The 23018-nt window shown below is 52.3% G+C and overlaps 1 protein-coding gene and 3 long non-coding RNA genes across 4 annotated transcripts in view; 2 read left to right on the top strand and 2 right to left on the bottom strand.

Moving 5' to 3' along the window:
* Positions 1-23018, bottom strand: part of CCR10 (C-C motif chemokine receptor 10) — a 188405-nt gene that overhangs the window by 81343 nt on the left and 84044 nt on the right. The gene's annotated exons all lie outside the window — the stretch shown is intronic.
* On the bottom strand, positions 10822-11729 carry LOC144753860 (uncharacterized). The gene is made up of 3 exons (XR_013594572.1): positions 11666-11729; positions 11450-11515; positions 10822-10891 (listed from the first exon to the last, which is right to left on the bottom strand). It is a non-coding gene; the product is annotated as an uncharacterized LOC144753860 (long non-coding RNA).
* On the top strand, positions 12142-13101 carry LOC144753859 (uncharacterized). The gene is made up of 3 exons (XR_013594571.1): positions 12142-12207; positions 12358-12423; positions 13032-13101. It is a non-coding gene; the product is annotated as an uncharacterized LOC144753859 (long non-coding RNA).
* On the top strand, positions 17285-18237 carry LOC144753858 (uncharacterized). The gene is made up of 3 exons (XR_013594570.1): positions 17285-17348; positions 17499-17564; positions 18173-18237. It is a non-coding gene; the product is annotated as an uncharacterized LOC144753858 (long non-coding RNA).

Below are 23018 nucleotides of genomic sequence, written 5' to 3'. Positions count from 1 at the left end.
GATGATAGAGTGCAAGGTCAGGGAAGAAGGTATTTAGCAAAGCAAGCTGCTACAAAAGTGAAGTCTACCGCCATCTAGTGGCCAGAGAGAAAAAGGGCACCTGCATCAATAAGCAAGACAACAAGCACTGCACACTACAAGTCCATTCCGCAATAGCAAGGGGTAACAGACTAAGTCTAAACAACGCCCCTAAGGAGAATTTACGACTCTCGCAGCAAGTAAGTTCTCAACAGCGAAAGTAACAGCGAAAGCATCTAAACTCCCACAGCATGTAACTGCGCAACAGCGCAAGTGACACCCACACACACCAGCAAGGAGTCGGCGGCTGCCACTTCCAACGCGACGTGGGAAAAAGGCACCAATGCCTCACAAAGCATCCAAGCACTGACGTCTGGAGGAAACGGCTGCCAAGCACTAAAAGAACGTCCAGGGAAACGACTGCCGCGATCAAAGGACGGAGAGAGCAGCGACGCCTTGTGGCCACAGGCGCTCACCGCATCTTCAACTACTCCCGTCAACGGTCCAAAGCATCAAGTACCCGACGACAGCCAAAGCAGCAAGTACCCAACGTCACGCCACAGGCGTCCCAGAACCCTGAACAGTAAGTGCGCAAACAACGCGCCACGTGGCGACGCACAGCCACCGCCAGCAGAAAGAAGAATGCATGCAGCGCCATCGCGCAGAACAATCTTCGCGAACGATCGCCCATCAAGTGCCGACCCGCGACAGATCCATGGCGCCTCCCAGGAGCCGATCCCCAGAATGATCGCCCATCAAGTGCTGACCCACAACGGGTCCCCCAGGAACTGTTGTAGCGCAAAGTCCGACAGGACGACCGAAAGCAACCTGCCAGGCATCGGCAGAAGTGGACCACCAACCGGTCCAGGACGTTCAACCATGAACAGGTCTACAAACATGGACCCCCGAACGTCACCAACAACCATCAAGAAAAGAAAGCATCAAGAAAAGAAGGTTCGCGACACCAACTCTGGCTGATGAGGAAGAAGGAGAAAGTGTCCCCGACGAGGACAAGACCAGGGGTGCACATGCAGGGTGCGCGCACTGCATGGAGGACCCAGGTCAGAAGAGAAGACACAAGTTTGGTCCAAGTGATGTCGCGATGCAGAAGGAAGAAAAGGGAAAAGGAAGGAAGAAAAGGAGAGATCTGAGTGGCACGTTTGCCACCGTGAAAAGGAAGGAAGAAAAGGAGAGATCTGAGTGGCACGTTTGCCACCGTGAAAAGGAAGGATGAAAAGGAGAGATCTGAGTGGCACGTTTGCCACCGTGAAAAGGAAGGATGAAAAGGAGAGATCTGAGTGGCACGTTTGCCACCGTGAAAAGGAAGGAAGCATATCCATGTGGCCTGTTGCCACAATTAAGAGTAGAAGGAGAAGTCAGTGCGAAGCAACGTCCTCACAGAGAAACAACTAAGGAAAGACAGAGAGGAGTGCAGGAAGACGAAGACCGCTCACTCCCGAAGAGAAGTAAGGTGACAAGTGCCAGGACAACAGTGAGAGGAACACGAGGCCGGAAGAACACCAGTGGCAAAGAAGACCAGCTGACAGACGATGTTTCCGCACACCCAGGATCTGCGGAGAGGAGCAAGCGAGACCGTTAGTGACATCCACCTTTGGGGTCACACGGACACTGGACACATGCCAGCCGTGGTGACCCAGGGGCAGAGGCCTCCGGGACGCAGTCCCCGCGACGAGAGACGGTCCTCCGACGCCCATCCGAAAGGTCCGGGGAGGGCGAAGACATCGCAAGCAAAGACAGAAACCAACAGCTACCTTGGGACGAGGCTGCGGAATCTGAGGTGAGACACATCGTCTCTTCCATACCCCCACTGACGGCGGCGCAGGAACAACTGATGTGGACATATCCAGCCCAGCGCGAATCCGAGAAGAGGACCTCAAGGATATCCCGTGGCAGGGGAACACCGACGAGAGGGGTCATCCTAGTGAGAGGGATGCCTTGCAACGGATCTGCCTTTTGCCAAGTAGGACACAGACTACAAATAAAGCTAAGGCCAAGGCCGGAAATCGTGCATCATTCCCCGGCGAACCACCAGAGCTCTAACTGCACCCATCGCCGTGGAAGTGAGCAAAAGAAGGACTGTGAGGACAATTTGGTCGCAGAGTCATCAACAGACTGTTTCCATTGAGCACCACAAACCGGTGCCACTGTGAACTGATGTTACCCGCAACAGGTTGAACACCATCTGTGATTCCAAGCAGCGGCGGATTGAAAGACACTGCGGAAGCTGAACACTTTACTGCATCCTGATACATGTTATTTTCCCCACAGGTTGATTTCTGAATGTGGGTCTTTGCAATTAAAAAAGGGGAGGGATGTAGTGTCCTAGCATGGACACGTTCTAGTGTTCAAGTGTCTGTATTACACTTTACACCCACCCACCACAGACGTCATGGTGTCACATGACGCTGGCAATAAAAGGGGCCGAGCGCACGTGCTTGAGGCCATTCCCACTACCCTGATCTGGTGTCGGTGTCAGGTCATTTACTGCTCCTAACATGCGGGCCTAGGGCCCTCTCCACCCCAACCGGGAGCCGACCCCGCACCTCTCGAGCCCTGCCGAGTGCTGACCGCCGTGGGAGCACCGCGAAAGAGAAAGCGGACCGGACAGAGCCCACCTGCACCGGCCGCAACTGTGCCCGTTAATAAGCAGACCGACCGGATCCCACCCGCGTCGGCCGCCACTGACCCCGCTGACGAAGAGGCCCGTGGGCCTGAGGTGAGAAGGGCACTGAAGAGTGCCTGGGGGGCCGCGCAAGCAAGAAGCGACCCACCGCCTGACTGCGTGATAAGCGGAGCCACCCGCGTAGCAAAGGCGCTCTGCCGAACGCGATGGCAGCCCACAACTGTCCCGGCAAAAGGCAAGACCAGCGGAGCCCACCCGCGGCCTGCCGGAGACGTCCCCTGCCCCCACCGCGTGTGTGAGTGGAGGCAGCGGGGTGAATAATAACCCCTGCCCCCGCAGCGTGTGATGAGCTGCCGGGCACCGAGGGTCGAAGGGAGTCTAACCGGTATATGGCCGTAGCAGAGCCAGCACTCCCACGCTACCCTAGCAAGAGAAGCCCGCGGCAGAACGGAGCGGCGCTGACAAACCACCCTCGCCCCCCCCCCCCCCGCACGACCCGTGGACTGGAAGGGCCTGCTGCGAGGGGCGGAGAGGAGAGTAAACGACTGAATGCGGCCAGCGCCGCTGAGGCAGAGAAAGCAGTGGCACCAGTGAAGCACCCCAGACGTTTGGTGCACAAGCGTGGGACTAGGACAACCGTGAGCACCAGTGCCACACCCCTGCAGGAAGAAGGTGCGCGTGACCGGCGGGATTAATGAGAGTAGTCTGCACCCTACTTCTCGGTGCAGCAATGTAACCGGGCCCAGGCCGGCATCCAGGCGAAGCAGAGGGGGTCGGGAGACCAGTGGCAAACCAGCAAGAGACCAGCGCAGGGCCAGCACGAGAACACGAGGCTCGCGGCATTTGAGCAGCTGCCGTGCTCGGCAAAAGACAAAGTCACAGCGCCACCTAGTGGTAATTTAACAGTACTGCACCCGCGATGTACAATAAAGTGCAGCAACACTGGGGACACAACCACGAATGCCCAGGACGCATAGGTGATGCCCCAAACCAGAGAAGCAACAGGTTTGACTGTGAGATAAGTCAAGGATACCCCGGCAAGGATACGGCAAGAGGAGGGTCCCCAGTAAGACTGCCTGCGAGATGCACTACTCCTAAAGCCACAGAAAGCAAAGGTGAGAGCAAACTGATCACCCCAGGAAGCAAAGAGACTCCCAGCAGAGGACAACATAGCACTGCGCAGGACGGCGCAAGGAGTGAAGTAACTCAACGCACCAGGAGAAGGACAACAAAGCAGAAGCGCAGTCCGCCAGAAGCACTGAAGCCACACCAAGGGAAAGCACGGTGACGCCTAGTGGCCACAGGATGTCACCGCTGCCGGAAGAAGAGAAAGGAGCACCACCACGAGACTCCCCACCAGGCAAGTGCGACACCGTGAAGAAGCGAGACGACCGCTGACACTGCTCCAAGATCCCGAGAAGAAAGCAAGCACACCCCGTGAGGTAACGGGACGACCTGAACACGAAGAAGCTCGGAGCGGTGACGTAACCCTCCGTGCCCACAGAAGCACAAGAAGAGCGCGGACAAAAGCGCGCCAACGCTACAGCACCGAATGGAGCGAACAGCGACCAAACAGAAGACGGCAAAGCGTGAGGACACACGCAGAAGACCACCCCGCTGGTCACCCAAGAAAGCCGACCCCTCAGACGGTCGCACGAAGAACCCGGACGGTCACATGACGTGACGCACCCAAGAAGCCGGCCAGCTAGATGGCCGCACCAAAAGCCGACCCCTCAGACGGTCGCACGAAGAACCTGGACGGTCACACGACGTGACGCAGCCAAGAAGCCGGCCAGCCAGATGGCCGCACCAAGAAGCCGACCCACCAGGGGGTCGCGAAAGGAGGTGACCGAAGCAAGGGTCAACAAACCGCAACACAGCAAGTATCCCGCAAGAGAACAGAAGATAGCCTGCCACCATCGGCAGAATGGACCGGCCAGAGGTCCAAGAAGTTCGAACACCAAGACACAGTCCACGATCAGCGACTAACGAACTTCAACAACCATAATGCAACATTCCGACGTCTAAGGAGAGAGAAGATCGCAACGCCCGGTCCAGTCACAGTTGAGTAGAGACAGTGTCCGTGAACCAGGACAAGACCGGATGGAAGCAGGCGGAGTGCACGCTGCCTGGAGACGTCTGGCCAGGAAGAGGAAGACAGTAAGGTGACCAGACCGCGTTGCGAAAAGGAAGGAGGAAGAAGATGTCTATGTGGCACGCCTGCACCACCACAGAAAAGAAGGAAAGGAGTAGAGGTCTGAGAAGCACGACGACAGGAAGATAAGAGAATGGAGGAGAACCAAGAGGAGTGAGGACCAAGACACTACAACACACAAAAAGGGGAAACACCGAGGAGAACGTGAGAGGTGCACGACAGTCCACACGCACGACCGGGATACAAGTAACATCACTGGAAGCAAGCATCCACGTGCGAACCCGACAGTCATCCAGGAATGACGGAAGCGAGCAGGCCGGTCTGTTGGCAACACCCACCTCTGGGATGGAACGGACACAAGGGCCGTGGAAATCCAGGGGCAGAGGCCTCAGGGACACCGGTGGCAGTGGGTCCCCAACGAGAGACGGACTGTTGAAGCTCGCGCTGAAGATCCTGGAGGATTGAAGGTCGCACAGGACGGAACCAGTGCCAACAGCTTCCCTTTCAGGTGGAACTCGGACACGGAGAAAAGGACCCGTAGCGACGTCCTTCAACATCTTGAAGAGGCAAGGCGGCATGTCCACCGGTCCAGTGGAAGCCTGGCAGAAAGGCCTCCGGGTCGTCCAGTGAGAGGGGACACCCACGAGAGAGGGGTATCCGTGAGAGGGATAACCTGCAACTGAAGATCCCGTCAAGGACAGACACCAATTTGAACCAAGTACTTTGTACAGGACGGTCCAGCGGAAAGCAACACACTTGGGACCGGCTATAGGTACTTCCACACGTTCACAGGATGTGAAGCAAAGCGAAATAGACTGTACAGCCCACTTACAAGCTGCAAGTCTGCCAAGGCAAGAAAAGACGCCATTGCCAGCAGTTGAAGTGACCCGCAGTAAAGAAGACTATGTGGGAGTCGTCGTGATTGAATTATGGGTTTTGTGTGAACGATATTCTTTCCCACAGGTTGGACTTTAGTTAGTGTAATTTTATTAACTAAGGTTGGGAGGGATGTACTGACGTAAGACACGGTCTAGTGTCTGAGTTCCTGCTGTAACAATACACCTAACACCCACCCACCACCAGGCGTCATAGAGCACATGACCCTGGTCAATAAAAGGGGCTGAGCGCACGTGCTCAGGGCCCATTACCTATCCCATACCACTGTGTCCGTGTGTTCTTGCTATCCACAGAATGAGGGCCTAGCGCCCTCACCAAACCTTACAGGCTGGGGGCTCTTGGCTCTCATAACTTCCTGTGCGTGGTGGCTGTCGGCTCGGACTGCGCAGACATGGTGCCGGGGCCCTAGCGGGGCGACTGAGCCGCATGAACTCCACCAAGCGCGTTAGGGGGTGGTGGCGAATGGAAAACTGCACAAGGCACGGTTAAGCGTCTACGCCGGTATCTTTCTTAGCCCTGATGTTCCCAACCCAGAAACTGCTGCCTGCCAGCCACTGCGCAAGGTTGGTGATACCCTATTAAGTCTTCTGTGATTAAGTTACCGCAGGGTTGCTGTGCATACACCCCCTGCATGATAATACCACCGGGGCCTTTGAGAGGCAAAGTTCCTTTTGGACAGCCAAGCTCTATGTCCCCACCTGGGGCAAGGTGAACCCTCTTTACACTCGCGCATAGCAGCAAGGGTTTTCAGTAGATTGACTGTGCGTGCCACGTGGCTGCCAACCTTTCCGGGGAGGTCGCCCCGCTTCGGCTCCTTACCTGCGGCCCGGGGTCACCCTACTACGCTCCTGAGAGCGGTGCCTCCCCATGGCGTGTGCCGGTCGTGGCGTTGCTCTGTGGGGGCTCTGATAGAATCGGGAGCCGTCACTTGCCCGTGGCGGCCTCCCGTCTCCTCAGCGAACGCGTGGCCTGGTCGGGCCCTCCTGCGGGTGCGTGGGGCCCCTTATCCAGAGTCTCTGGGGTGGGCCTGGCTTAGGCTGTTCAGAGGAGGAGGGAGGGGGCAAGGCAGGTTGGGGGGCTCATGCGTGCCATCTCTTACCAGAAGTGCCTCATGTGGAGAATAGAACGTTATGGCAGTCTTGCGCTTGCCTCCCCGCGACACGTTAGACATGGGGAGATCGCTCAGTGGTAGAGCACATGCTGTGTGTCGATGAGGCCTCGGGGTCATACCGCCCGGATTTTTAAAGATATGTAGTAACGATGTGCTGCCTATGACAACAGTAAATAATCACAGCATGCTAATGCTAATGCTATTGCTGCTCGCATGTGCAGGCCCCTGCTCAAATTGCAGGTACAATTTTAAAGATTACAGGTTTTATAACTGGGGATTCAGCTTGACGCTCGGCCTCAGCTCAACATCCCTTGACTTTGAGCTTTTCTTTTCGTAGGCCTGCTATCGCTTCTCAGTTGGCGTTATCAGCTAACACGTTCGACTGTTAACGCAATGGTTGGTTGTTCGAGCCCACTTAGGGACACTGACTTTATTGTGCGAATTGACAATTATTCCGTTACATGCACAATTTTGGCAGAAGCGGGGAGGTGTTTATTTATGTCGCTACAGTCTGATTCCTCTCGAGGTCTGTACCCCCACTCCCCCCGCCCACCCCCCACCCCCCACCGAAGGCTCGGTGGCATTGGTTACCACGAAGCCATGTTTCCAGTGTGATCTGCACGCTAGGTTATGTAAATGGTAGTGAATATCGCAAGTAAGAAAGTGGGATGTGCAGGTGCATGATGGTCATGTGAGCACTGGAGTAAATGTTTTAAAATGTTTTGTTTGATAGTAGCTTAGCGCGAATGAGCGAGCACTAACACGTCAGTGATTGTAGCCCTCATATGAGCTAACAAGAGAATTGCCCTGAATCACACGTAGAACCTTTGTCACTGGTACTCTTCTCACTCTAGCCCTCCCGTCACCACCGTACGTGGGAGGTCATACATGGCAGGGGGGGGGGGGGCTAGACTGCTGCTGCTTGTGGGACCGGTTTAAGGGTGTACCCTACTGCCCTGTAGTCTCTGCCCCCGAACTCGAGAGGATCGATTGTTGGAACCAGGCAGGGGGCGCTGCCCGGTGTGCACTGTCAACATTAAGGGCAGATGCATGCCTACGATCAGCTAGGGGCGAGCAGGCACCGCGACCCCCCTGAAACACTGGTGCTGATGGACCCAGTTAAATGTGGGCACACCCAGGCCGCGGGGCCTGCCGTGCATAGTTCTTATGGTCCTCCACTCAACCGCTTTTAAAACGGTGCATTCATTCCGCTCGCACTCGACCGCGCAGCCCTTCCCAGGCACAATTCCTCAGCCTAATGCCTGGGAGGACAAGAACAACACCCAGTCTGGCCATTCATGTGGAGTGGGTGTGGGGGACGGGGCCTCATCCCTGCCAAGCATGCGCTATTCCACCGAGTTGCGTCCCGCTGCAGTTCGCAATAATGTACTCAGTCTTAATTTTGCCTTTTATAGCGCAGACTTTACTCAAAGGTGGCAGAGCGCTTCACAATAGGAACAGAACTGATACATGAGAGCATTTTCAGTGAACACATTACTAAAGTGAACACTAAGTTACGTGAAGTAATGTGACAAATGGGAGCAAACAATACAAGAGTTACCAAACTGCATTACAGGAGGAAATAGTGACAGGGGCGCAAGTAACAGAAGCGTTCTAGTACAAGTAGAGATAAAATACTGCGATACATGGCAGACAGTCACACACATGAACGAACATTACGTAGATGATGGTGGCACTTGTGCAATTACCGGAAGCCAACACATCGTAAAAGGTAGCAAACAGTGTGTTACAAGAGAAAAGTAATATGTGCATGTTACATAAAGAGTACCAAACACAGGTAGAAGAATAATACTGCAATAATGACAGACTCTCAAACAACAATAACACACTGGGAAGACACTTCCATAGTCAGGACGAATAGAATTTTCAATAATGAAAGGTCTGCCTTCAGATATTGGAGAGGGCATGAAGTAAAGTTGGAAGTGTCGTTATAGGAGGAGAACTTTGAGGTCATTTTTTGAAGGCCCGGGAGGAGGGTGTTTCTGGGAAGAATTGTAAGGGGACGAGTTAAGAAGTGACTCTAAACACACACACACCAAAGTGTGGTTCTCCGACGAACTCAAGAGCTCCAAGAAGAACTGCCGAGCCCTCGAGAAAGCCTGGAGAAGGGAGCCAACACCGGACAACATGACCACCCTCAAGCTCGCCACCCGGAAGCACCATCAACTGATCCACGCCACCAAGAAAACAGCATTCAAGGACCGGCTGGACAACAACGCACACAACTGCAAGGAACTTTTCAACATCGTGAAAGAGCTCTCCAACCCCAACGCCGGAATCAACGACATCACCCCGTCGCAAGACCTCTGCAACTCCCTCGCCTCCTACTTCCACAACAAGATCGCTGACATACACAACAGCTTCAGCCCACAAACAACGCTCCCCACGACCACACCAACGCCCCCACCACCACCCTCAGCGCCTGGACCCAGATCAATACAGAAGACACCATCTGCACGATGAACTCTATCCACTCCGGATCTCCGACCGACCCCTGCCCTCACCACGTCTTCAACAAGGCCGACGCTGTCATCGCACCCCACCTGCGGGACATCATCAACACCTCCTTCGACACCGCCACCTTCCCTGAGAGCTGGAAGCACGCCGAACTCAGCGCTCTACTAAAGAAACCAACAGCGGACCCCACCGAACTCAAGAATTACCGCCCCATCTCGCTCCTCCCGTTTCCAGCCAAAGTCATCGAGAAGACCGTCAACAAGCAGCTGGCCGCCTTCCTCGAGACGAATGGATCCCTCGACCCCTCACAGTCTGGCTTCCGAGCCAACCACAGCACCGAGACCGCCCTCATCGCTGCCACCGATGACATCCGAGCCCTGCTGGACAACGGTGAAACAGCAGCCCTCATCCTCCTAGACCTCTCTGCGGCGTTCGACACTGTTTGCCACCGCACCCTAGTGCAGCGCCTCAGCAACATCGGAATCCAGGAAAAGGCTCTGGAGTGGATCATCTCCTTCCTCGCTGGAAGGACACAGAGAGTACGCCTGCCACCGTTCAGATCTGCAGCCACGGAAGTCATCTGCGGCGTCCCTCAGGGCTCCTCGCTCAGCCCCACCCTCTTCAACGTCTACATGAGCCCCCTTGCGGCCATCGCACGCCAACACAACCTCAACATCATCTCCTACGCCGACGACACCCAGCTGATCCTCTCCCTGACCAACGACCCCGCCGCCGCCAGAACCAACCTCCACGAAGGGATGAAAGACGTAGCCGAGTGGATGACGACCAGCCGCCTGAAACTGAACTCAGACAAGACGGAAGTCCTCATCCTAGGCTCCTCGCCCTCTGCCTGGGACGACTCCTGGTGGCCCCCCGCCCTGGGCACCGCACCCAAACCGGTATCAAACAAGGGGAATAAAAGTGGACGGTTTTTTTAATGGGGTCCAATGTACTCGTCCTAAGCAGCAGCAAACAAAGAGTATTGTACAGAGTTCCCCAGTGGGAGCTAGTGGTATAGCTCGGTCAGTTTTCTCTCTCAATTGTTGTGACGGGACAAGTGCATGGTGTAGACCCTTTTCAGAATATAAGGATACCTCACACAGGTTACCGACAGGACAACACCTGTTATCCCAATCGGTGGCCGTCCAGCGTCATCATCGGTATCCTGCTCCTACGGCAGGCTGGCGGTGCAATGCCCGTCGGGCAGCCCGGGGGGGCTGCACTTTGGTGGAGATCTTTTATTCCGAGCCAACGGGTGTGTGTGTGTGAGGGGCCTAAAGAGTGCAATAGTGAGCATGGGGGTGTGTGTGTGGTTAAAAAAAGTCAGTCGAGTCCATTGGGAAGTAATTTAATGATCAGGCTCGCTGCTTTATTAAAAATAAGGGGTATTAAGGAGTGATAAACAATGGGACCAGTCCTTATTCAACCCTTCATGTGAATATGGTCGACATGTTTCTTGCCATAAGGGCAATTCGTCAGGACCTTAGTGCTCATATGATTGCTAGGATCCTCTAAATTAAGAAGACCTCCATATACGACCTGGGTGGTATCGTACAGAAATGGTTCCAGGCGAGGGACCTCCTGGGAACTGAAAAAAATTTAAATAAACAGACATACATGATGTTAAAGTTCGGTATAAACAATTTACATCAAAAGGTGCCTGTATTCAAGGTGACTTGGTAGTGCGTGTCCCGTGAATACAACTGCTGTGCCATAACAGATATAGTGGTACTGTGAGAGAGAAGTGGTTGATCAAGACAGTGCGCGCGAATGGTGACGCTCTGTGTATGGGCAGTCATGCTGTACTTAAGTTAGCATGCATCTTGGTGAAAAGGGCTCGACTCACGGCTATGTTATGTTACACCCTAACACAGTTAGGGGGTTTGAGGAGCCCGTGTTTTAAAAAAAAAAAACTATATATATACATGTAGACTAAGAAATTTAGCCATACAACCCAAAAGAAACCGCAAATATAAATATAAATATAAAATCGCTCATATGTAGTTTGACACTCTGTTTCTGAGTGGGGTCGGTGCTAGCGTGGTGGTCGCGGTCACCAGCAAGTTATCAAAACAAAACAAACAAGGTGCCCCGATTGACACATGCGCGTGGGCGCGGGCAATGTCAATGTCGATGATGCGCTTACCCGTGGTGGTTGCTCCCGAAGGCCTCACGAGCTGTCCAGGTGGGGCCAGCAGCGAGTGAGGGGTTCCTACAGGGAAAGTAAGGCATCCCGCGGGGTTGTTTAGAACGATAAGCGCCTTCACGCAGAGCCCCGCGTGAAGGGGATCAGCTGGGTGGTGACTCTCCGCGCGTCTGGCATAGAGCACGCGGATTGTTGAAAAATAGCTCAACACCTTACCTCAAAGGTCGCTGAAGGCAGGCATCTCAGCACCTACCCGTCCCACGGTAAACCGAAGTAAGGACAGCCGGCAGGGTAGCCCGGCACTATCCAGTGTAGTTAAGGAGAGATTGAGCGCGCACCAAGGGGGGGCGTGTCCCACCGGTTGCTAAGCACCGGCACGCAGGAGTAAAGAGCAAGAAGGGGTTAGCTCAACGCAGCGAGTAAAACATACTGCAATACGGGGGCCATCTTGGAACGGGCAAGGAGATCTGGTCTCTCATCTTAGTATTCGTGTATTGATGGACAAAGGAGTCCTTGCCCGTTCCAAGATGGCCCCCGTATTGCAGTATGTTTTACTCGCTGCGTTGAGCTAACCCCTTCTTGCTCTTTACTCCTGCGTGCCGGTGCTTAGCAACCGGTGGGACACGCCCCCCCTTGGTGCGCGCTCAATCTCTCCTTAACTACACTGGATAGTGCCGGGCTACCCTGCCGGCTGTCCTTACTTCGGTTTACCGTGGGACGGGTAGGTGCTGAGATGCCTGCCTTCAGCGACCTTTGAGGTAAGGTGTTGAGCTATTTTTCAACAATCCGCGTGCTCTATGCCAGACGCGCGGAGAGTCACCACCCAGCTGATCCCCTTCACGCGGGGCTCTGCGTGAAGGCGCTTATCGTTCTAAACAACCCCGCGGGATGCCTTACTTTCCCTGTAGGAACCCCTCACTCGCTGCTGGCCCCACCTGGACAGCTCGTGAGGCCTTCGGGAGCAACCACCACGGGTAAGCGCATCATCGACATTGACATTGCCCGCGCCCACGCGCATGTGTCAATCGGGGCACCTTGTTTGTTTTGTTTTGATAACTTGCTGGTGACCGCGACCACCACGCTAGCACCGACCCCACTCAGAAACAGAGTGTCAAACTACATATGAGCGATTTTATATTTATATTTATATTTATATTTGCGGTTTCTTTTGGGTTGTATGGCTAAATTTCTTAGTCTACATGTATATATATAGTTTTTTTTAAAAAAAACACGGGCTCCTCAAACCCCCTAACTGTGTTAGGGTGTAACATTACCAATGGCTCGGTATATTGGTGGCACACCCGACTCAGCATGCTGCATAGCCGTGAGTCGAGCCCTTTTCACCAAGATGCATGCTAACTTAAGTACAGCATGACTGCCCATACACAGAGCGTCACCATTCGCGCGCACTGTCTTGATCAACCACTTCTCTCTCACAGTACCACTATATCTGTTATGGCACAGCAGTTGTATTCACGGGACACGCACTACCAAGTCACCTTGAATACAGGCACCTTTTGATGTAAATTGTTTATACCGAACTTTAACATCATGTATGTCTGTTTATTTAAATTTTTTTCAGTTCCCAGGAGGTCCCTCGCCTGGAACCATTTCTGTACGATACCACCCAGGTCGTATATGGAGGTCTTCTTAATTTAGAGGATCCTAGCAATCATATGAGCACTAAGGTCCTGACGAATTGCCCTTATGGCAAGAAACATGTCGACCATATTCACATGAAGGGTTGAATAAGGACTGGTCCCATTGTTTATCACTCCTTAATACCCCTTATTTTTAATAAAGCAGCGAGCCTGATCATTAAATTACTTCCCAATGGACTCGACTGACTTTTTTTAACCACACACACACCCCCATGCTCACTATTGCACTCTTTAGGCCCCTCACACACACACACCCGTTGGCTCGGAATAAAAGATCTCCACCAAAGTGCAGCCCCCCCGGGCTGCCCGACGGGCATTGCACCGCCAGCCTGCCGTAGGAGCAGGATACCGATGATGACGCTGGACGGCCACCGATTGGGATAACAGGTGTTGTCCTGTCGGTAACCTGTGTGAGGTATCCTTATATTCTGAAAAGGGTCTACACCATGCACTTGTCCCGTCACAACAATTGAGAGAGAAAACTGACCGAGCTATACCACTAGCTCCCACTGGGGAACTCTGTACAATACTCTTTGTTTGCTGCTGCTTAGGACGAATACATTGGACCCCATTAAAAAAACCGTCCACTTTTATTCCCCTTGTTTGATACCAATTTGAGCGTGCTGACCGCACGGGAACTTTATACCACAGGCTACCAGGGGCGAGGAATCCTCTTTCCCCTGGACCATACCGCATAGTATATCTTACGCTCAGTTCACCTTGTTTTGACACTCTGCTCTGGCTCTAAGTAGTACAGGGCACCCTTCCCATACCGCACTCTAAGATGGAGGATGTCCCAGGTCTCAGCTTTGACGAAGACGCCATAGCGGAAACACTAAGGAACACGCCGTCGTTACTCAATAATCCCCCGGCTGCCACATCTGGAGCCTCCTCTGATGAGTGGTCCACACTGAGCGAAATGAAGAAAGAACTGATCAGAATAACGATCCACGGGATTATGATGACTGAGTACCTGCGGAGCAATATAGCACCACAGGGCTTAATTGTGAACATCATCCCCAGATTGTTCCTTGATGACAAACGCTTCAAAGTTGACTGGTGCCAGGTTTCCTGGAAATGCACCAAGGACCTGCTTTTTCTGATCACCCAGACTGCGAGACGATTATCTGAAGCACTACAAGAGAAAATTTCTGCTCTTGAAGCGACCATGAAGAACGCTACTACAAAGAATAATAAAACAGCATTTACTACAAAACTCTCTGAGATCAACCAAGAGATGCTTGACCACCACGACTTCTTGCTCAAACAGAAAACCGCCAAATTGGAGAAGGACATAGCCAAATTCTCAAAGGAGAAGGTTTACCCCTACCTTAAAGATGATTTTAAAGCAAAGAAGAACACCTACTCCTCGGACGAGAATTCGAGCACGGACACCAGACGGGGTTCTACAAGCAGTGACTCCAGTGGTGGCTACCAGGCGAGAAATACACGACCTACACGGCCCTGGCAACATGGGTTATCATCAAGGTCCAGTGTTCCATGGCCCACCCCATTTACCACCACCGTGGCAATACCCCTTCTACCCACAAGCCCCCCCGCAATTCTACCCTCTTAATCCGCCTCCTTTTCAAGGCAGAGGTTGGGGCAGAGGAAGAGGGCGAAAGCGAGGCGGAAACAAGGGAGTACAGTGGCAGGACCAGACGCCAGAGCCAACTGGGGTGGAGACCAGGAGCGCGACAACCAGAGGGAGACGAGTTTGATCGTGAACCTATCAAAAAGAACTCTCTCCACTCCAGAGAAGAGTGTTCTGGAAAAAGGCTTGGGTTTTGTCCCTACCCCAATCCCTGACTCCTTTCAGGAAATGATTGAACTTAAGCAGTTCTTCAGAAAAATACGCCTCCGAGCCTTTTTTGATAATCGGCCAGAAATCCCCAGCGACGACACAGGCCTTAGGAAACCTTCGACCTTCACCCCGTCTGACGGGATGGTACCTCCAGAGGTCCTAACTTTTGAAAGAGCAGTCCTGAGAACCATGCAGAAGATACCTCCAATCAAACCCTTCAACAATTTGTCCAATGCTGAGAGACAGGCAGCTACCACCCTTGGCAGGGACACTTCAATCGTCATCAAACAGGCTGACAAAGGGGGAGCGACGGTCATACAGAATCATGACGATTATGATCGGGAGTGTAGACGCCAACTAGCCAATACCACCCACTACAGACTACTAACTGAGGATCCCACCAATCGACTAACTACTACCGTGATGTCTCTAGTCATTGAAGCAGAGACTAATGAATGGATCAGCAAAAAAGAAGCAGAATTCCTGGTAACAACGGACCCGATAACACCGTATTTTTACACGCTGCCCAAAATACACAAGGGCACTACTCCAGTCCCAGGAAGACCGATCGTGTCGGGCATTGGTTCTATTTTAGAACCCCTATCCCAATTCTGTGATGCATTCCTTCAGCCTCTGGTTAAATCGATCCCGTCTTACCTTCAAGACACCAGAGATGTGCTACGTCTCATTAACGACATGGATGGCAGAGAAGACATCGACCTCCTCCTTACCCTCGACGTGGAAGCGTTGTACACAAACATCCCTCAACAGGCCACGCTGGAAGCAGTGGACTCCCTTCTCCGACGAGAGGAGTGGCTGTCCCCCACCCCGATCTCTTTCATAATGGAGTTGGCACACATTGCACTTACTGAGAACTTTTTCAAATACGAATCGAACTTATACCATCAGGTCCGTGGAACATCGATGGGCTCGACCTTTGCGCCGAGCCTGGCGTGTATCTATATGGCATCATTTGAGGAGAAGTGCATTTACCCCCCTGAACACAACCCATACCGTGAAAATCTCACGTGTTGGCGTCGGTACATCGACGACATCCTGGTGTTCTGGAAGGGTGACCGTTTGACTTGCGAGGCCTTTTGTACATGGATAAACCAACAAAACCCGTTTCTAAAGTTCACGGGCACGATCTCCAACATATCCATACCTTTTCTGGACCTTTCTATATCACTGGAACCAACCACTATCAGTACCACTCTGTACAAAAAGGATACTGACAGGAACAGTCTATTACCTTACACCAGTCACCATACTAGATCCCTAAGGGACAATTTACCTTTCGGCCAATTTCTCCGCCTCCGGAGAAATTGCAGCTCAACTACTGATTACAAACAGCAAGCACAATCCTTGCAAACCAAGCTCCGGGATCGGGGCTATCCCACTCATCTTTTGAAAACCTCCACCAAGAGAGCCCTCAACAACAACAGAGAGGCTCTGCTCGAAGTACACCCCAAGGAGCAAGAGGACACGATTATCTGCGTGACCTCATTCACGAAACATTCTTCGTTCTTCAAGAAAACAATCAACTCACATTGGGACATTCTTAACTCTGCTGGGATGGAATTACCGCGCCCTCGCTTTGCTTTTAAGAGGACGGCAAATCTGAAGGACACGCTGATCCACACCCGTCCTAAGAAAACCAACACCCAGATTGCCAATACTCTCTGGGACCTGCCTCCAGTGACTGGACACTATCGCTGTGGGTCCTGCGTTGTCTGCCCTCAGACCATCCAAGGCAAGACCATTGTACTCCAAGGCAACTACACATGGACAATGAACAAACATACCAACTGTAACAGTTCCAGATGTATTTATGTGTTGATTTGCCCATGCGATTTGTTGTACATTGGGATGACCATGCGCCCAGTTAAACAACGTATAATGGAGCACAACAGCAACATTCGGTGCCAAAAATCACACACCAAACTGTATGAACATTGCAAAGAAAATCATCATCGCCCAGAAAACATCAGGTGGTCAGTCCTAGAGTGTGTACCAAACTTCAACCAACAAGCCCTCTTCCGACTCGAACAAAGATGGGTACATCGATTACAGTGCGAGGAACTGGGATTGAACGATGGGGTGCCCTGGACTACCCTCGCCAGATAGTCATGATTCTGGACTCCTTTGTCCATCAATACACGAATACTAAGATGAGAGACCAGATCTCCTTGCCCGTTCCAAGATGGCCCCCGTATTGCAGTATGTTTTACTCGCTGCGTTGAGCTAACCCCTTCTTGCTCTTTACTCCTGCGTGCCGGTGCTTAGCAACCGGTGGGACACGCCCCCCCTTGGTGCGCGCTCAATCTCTCCTTAACTACACTGGATAGTGCCGGGCTACCCTGCCGGCTGTCCTTACTTCGGTTTACCGTGGGACGGGTAGGTGCTGAGATGCCTGCCTTCAGCGACCTTTGAGGTAAGGTGTTGAGCTATTTTTCAACAATCCGCGTGCTCTATGCCAGACGCGCGGAGAGTCACCACCCAGCTGATCCCCTTCACGCGGGGCTCTGCGTGAAGGCGCTTATCGTTCTAAACAACCCCGCGGGATGCCTTACTTTCCCTGTAGGAACCCCTCACTCGCTGCTGGCCCCACCTGGACAGCTCGTGAGGCCTTCGGGAGCAACCACCACGGGTAAGCGCATCATCGACATTGACATTGCCCGCGCCCACGCGCATGTGTCAATCGGGGCACCTTGTTTGTTTTGTTTTGATAACTTGCTGGTGACCGCGACCACCACGCTAGCACCGACCCCACTCAGAAACAGAGTGTCAAACTACATATGAGCGATTTTATATTTATATTTATATTTATATTTGCGGTTTCTTTTGGGTTGTATGGCTACATTTCTTAGTCTACATGTATATATATAGTTTTTTTTAAAAAAAACACGGGCTCCTCAAACCCCCTAACTGTGTTAGGGTGTAACATTACCAATGGCTCGGTATATTGGTGGCACACCCGACTCAGCATGCTGCATAGCCGTGAGTCGAGCCCTTTTCACCAAGATGCATGCTAACTTAAGTACAGCATGACTGCCCATACACAGAGCGTCACCATTCGCGCGCACTGTCTTGATCAACCACTTCTCTCTCACAGTACCACTATATCTGTTATGGCACAGCAGTTGTATTCACGGGACACGCACTACCAAGTCACCTTGAATACAGGCACCTTTTGATGTAAATTGTTTATACCGAACTTTAACATCATGTATGTCTGTTTATTTAAATTTTTTTCAGTTCCCAGGAGGTCCCTCGCCTGGAACCATTTCTGTACGATACCGCCCAGGTCGTATATGGAGGTCTTCTTAATTTAGAGGATCCTAGCAATCATATGAGCACTAAGGTCCTGACGAATTGCCCTTATGGCAAGAAACATGTCGACCATATTCACATGAAGGGTTGAATAAGGACTGGTCCCATTGTTTATCACTCCTTAATACCCCTTATTTTTAATAAAGCAGCGAGCCTGATCATTAAATTACTTCCCAATGGACTCGACTGACTTTTTTTAACCACACACACACCCCCATGCTCACTATTGCACTCTTTAGGCCCCTCACACACACACACCCGTTGGCTCGGAATAAAAGATCTCCACCAAAGTGCAGCCCCCCCGGGCTGCCCGACGGGCATTGCACCGCCTGCCTGCCGTAGGAGCAGGATACCGATGATGACGCTGGACGGCCACCGATTGGGATAACAGGTGTTGTCCTGTCGGTAACCTGTGTGAGGTATCCTTATATTCTGAAAAGGGTCTACACCATGCACTTGTCCCGTCACAACAATTGAGAGAGAAAACTGACCGAGCTATACCACTAGCTCCCACTGGGGAACTCTGTACAATACTCTTTGTTTGCTACCGCACCCAAACCGACAGACCACGCACGCAACCTGGGCTTCATCCTGGACTCCTCCCTCTCCATGACCAGACAAGTCAACGCCGTCTCCGCGTCCTGTTTCAACATCCTGCGCATGCTACGGAAGATCTTCCGGTGGATCCCCACCGAGATCAGGAAAACGGTCACCCAGGCCCTCGTCACCAGCCGACTGGACTACGGCAACGACCTCTACGCCGGAACCACCGCCAAGCTCCAGAAGAGACTCCAGCGGATCCAGAACGCCTCAGCCAGACTCATCCTCGACATGCCCCGACGCAGCCACATCTCCGGACATCTGAGAGACCTGCACTGGCTCCCCGTCAACAAGAGAATCACCTTCCGTCTCCCCACCCACGCACACAAAGCCCTACACGACCAAGGCCCGAGCTACCTCAACAACCGCCTCAACTTCTACGCTCCCAAACGCCACCTCCGATCGACCAACCACGCCCTCGCCGCCGTCCCCCGCATCAGAAGAGCGACAACAGGAGGAAGGTCCTTCTCCTACCTGGCCGCCAAGACCTGGAACACCCTCCCGACCGACCTTCGCCTGACCCAAGACCACCTCTCCTTCAGGAAGAAGCTCAAGACCTGGCTGTTCGAGCAGTAGCGCCCCCCCCCCCCCCCCCCAAGCGCCTTGAGACCCTCCGGGTGAGTAGCGCGCTCTATAAATGCCTTGATTGATTGATTGATTGAAGTGCAACGGTCATTATCGGACTTAGCATTTGAATAATTGACTTAGTTTGAAACACCACACTACTGCATCAGGCGCTGGAGGTACGCAAGTATGTGCCCACCCAACTCTTTACGAAAGGGTAAGGTGGACAAACTAGTTCTCGTAACTGACAAACAGGCTTGGCCTGGGTAGCGTGGGGGCATTGATGGCCCCTGTCTTATTGAAGAGAATACATATTGGTATATGAGAAGGGGGCAGGGCTTCTAATGGATGTTTTATATCTCAAATGCAGGAACCAAGATGGAGAACTCCCCCACTCATGGGGGGGGGCAACTGAACTATCAACGGGTATAAGGGTCATAGCACATTGGGGGCAGTGTGCTAGGGTCTGGGACACCCAGGTTCTACCCAGGTGTCATTAATGTCCATGTTGTAGGGCAAACAGGTTACACCCCATGGAAGTATTACAGTCTTATTCAACTGGTGTATCTGAGCTCAGCAGGTAGCTCCTGTACAATAATCAGATGTTTGCTCTTGTAAAACAAAGGATGAGTCAGCGCAATTTGTGAATTTACTGGGCAATAATTGGGGTGTTTTGTCGGTAAGCAGCGGCAGTCTGTGGGCAAATCATGCATGCCCGATGAAAACATTTGAAATGCGCTTTCTTGTACACAACTGGTGTGTCGGGGCATTTCTTGCATACCATGTGCAATTATGGAATGGGTTAGTTTGTGCAGCAACTGGTGCGCAAGTTAGGGGCTCTGATCCTGGCGATCAAGTTAGCAAGCAAGTCCCGTAACTGACAGACAGGCTTGGCCTTGGTAGCATGGGGGGCATTGATGGCCCGGTCTCATTGCAGAGAATACATATTGGTATACAAGGAGGGGGCCACCTGAATTTCAACAGGTATAAGGATTGAAGCACACTGGGGGCAGTGTGCTAGGGTCTGGGATTCCCATGTTCTCCCCAGTATCATTACTATCTGTGCTGTGGGCAGCGCGATAGTTTCACTCTAAAAGTAATACATTGGTAATTAACTGGGAGCCGGGACATATTGGGTAGCCACTGTGCAGTATTTGGATGTTCCCTCTTACTGTTGAGTCTGGACAATTTGTTGTTCTACGATGCAATAATTGGGGTGTTCTCTCTGGATGTAGTTGCAGAGCTAGGGCAAATCATGCATTTTCCAGCGGTAAATAATTGGAAATGTGTTTCCATTTAAACAACTTGTCGATTTGGGCATATCATGCATACCATGTGCAATAATGAAATGTGTTAGTGAGTCCAGCAATGGGTGCACAACTAAGGGGCGCTGATCCTGGTGATCGAGTGAGCAATGACTTACTGGTCGTCGCTAGTTGGGGGCTGTTTTCATGGATTTGTTCTTTCTTACGAAACACACAGGTTTCGCGCTACAATGGTCAGACCACGCCTAGCTTGCTGGCATACCAGGATTGGTAGATGATACGGTGGAAGAACACAATAGGGCCAGTGTGTGGGGGCCTGGGTCAGAACGTCCAGGATTGGAGTGAACAATTTACTAATTCTTGACAGGCAGATCAAATACACAGGCACCACCTTGAGAAGGACCGGTGGGAATGGAAGCAGGAATGGCCAAAGCGTGCGCTTGGCTCGGAACTTGAATGCTGTTCCTGGTTAAGTGCTCTTGGGGGGCAAGCTGACAACAAAGTTTTGACTTCCGGTAGGGGAGAGTAGAAGCAGTGTTAAGTGCAGTGGTTGTGCAATTACCAGGACATGCATACAAGTCAGCCCCAGTTGTGCTCATTTACCTTATGCAACTACTGGCCTCAGCAAATGGGGATCCTCAAGGGTAAACGGACAGAAGACTGGTTTGGTAATCATTAGGGGGGGCCATGGGCCATTGGGCAAGTGCGACTAGGGCCCGCCCAAAGTCTAGATGAGGGCGGACAAGGGCCTTCTGCCCATTGCATCATTTTAGCCTTATGGGGGCCAGGTTAGCTTCTTCTGACACACTGCGAGTTATATTCAGATAGGTCATTTCTGTTGGGTAATGATCCGGATTTAGAGAGCTCTTTAGGGTAAGGCGGGCGCAGCAGGGACCTGGGATAACCAGATCAGGCTTGCTCCTGAGTTTGGCAAGTTCTGTATGGGTCAATGGGCGCTGCACCATGAGTAAAGGCATAGTACAGCATCTATTTCACTGGTTCAGTAGGGAACCATCATTTGCTGCAGCGGCTGCGCACAGGGGTAACAGTGTGGTTCTGATTAGTTTGCCCAGGGATAGGGCGGGCAAGGTCAGCAGCTTGGCGGGCGGAAACTGGAAGAAATTCATAGCCACGTAGGTGCAATGCACACTCAGCAGTCAAGCATGCAAATTTTCTGCAGAACCCTGGTTAATGGAATATATGTCGGTTATGGGCTAAACATAATATCTGCTTTCCTGAAAAAGGGGTGTGACTTAGTTATTTTTAGGATTGGGCGAATTTGCCTTTAAGGGCAGAAATGGAGGGGACAGGGTTCCATTTCAGACAACCCCAGAATGCAGTTTGCAGGCATAGTGAGAGGTTCAGGGACTTTACTCATAGGTTTACTCCTTTTCCCTGATCGAAATGGATTGAATGTTACCTGTCGCTTCAGTTAGGCAAAGCATTACGATGAGAGGTCAGCTAACAGTAGGATCGGCTTCGTAGGAGTGAGCGAGCCGGCTGGCCCTTTATAGATGGGATATTAACCCCGGTATGTCTAAGTTAAGGTTTGAGAGGCCAGAAGCCAGACAGGGGACACAATTTCACAGGCAGTAGAACGGCTGACCGGATAGGTACTTTTGGTTGCTGAGGAGCACAGCTGTCCAGAGTGGAAAGGACTGGGGGGGATGGAGCACGAAGAAGGTCATCTCCAGAGCACAGTTTGCAGTTGGTTGAGAAGTTCAGGGACATTACTGTTACAGTTCTCAGCCCGGAGGAGCGGCAGAACTGATAAGGGAGTTTGGTTGCTGGACAGCCTTGCTGTGCAGAGGATGAGGACATGTCCTTGATTGAGCCGAGGGAGGCCTGGGAATGCACAGGCTGTAGGTCACTAGGTCTATGGGCGACGAGGATATGGTGGATAATGTCGCCCGACATACATTGGAGTACCTTGTAGCAAAGGGGATTTGGTTTCATAAGACATGGTTTGCTACATACTAAATGCACTGGGTGCTTTGATGAAGGCGGTGTGCATTTATCCAAAGTAGGGATGGCGAGCTTTCTGCCTGATATAGCGGAAGCACTGGTAGCAGCGGGTTGTAACTAAGAGGTAGCTAGTATGTGGGGGACTCTGGGACGGCGGCTGCCACACCCAGAGCCATGGCGGAGTTACAGGGCGATCCAATGCAGGAAGGTACAGAAGGGTACCCTCTACAGGAGTACCGGAAGGGTGCGAGAGCAAATTATCCCCAGGGAGATCCACGCTGGGGTGGATCCTGGAGGAGTGACGGCGCCCCGTTAGTCCTTCGGGCGGTTGTAGACCTGAGCAACCGGGGGTTGCCTACAACGCTCAGCACCCCGGA

This window comes from Lissotriton helveticus, chromosome 5_1 (genome assembly GCF_964261635.1).
Source record: "Lissotriton helveticus chromosome 5_1, aLisHel1.1, whole genome shotgun sequence".
Lineage (NCBI taxonomy): Eukaryota > Metazoa > Chordata > Amphibia > Caudata > Salamandridae > Lissotriton > Lissotriton helveticus.
Note: the sequence above shows the minus strand (reverse complement) of the source record. Positions and strands in the feature narration are given on the sequence as shown.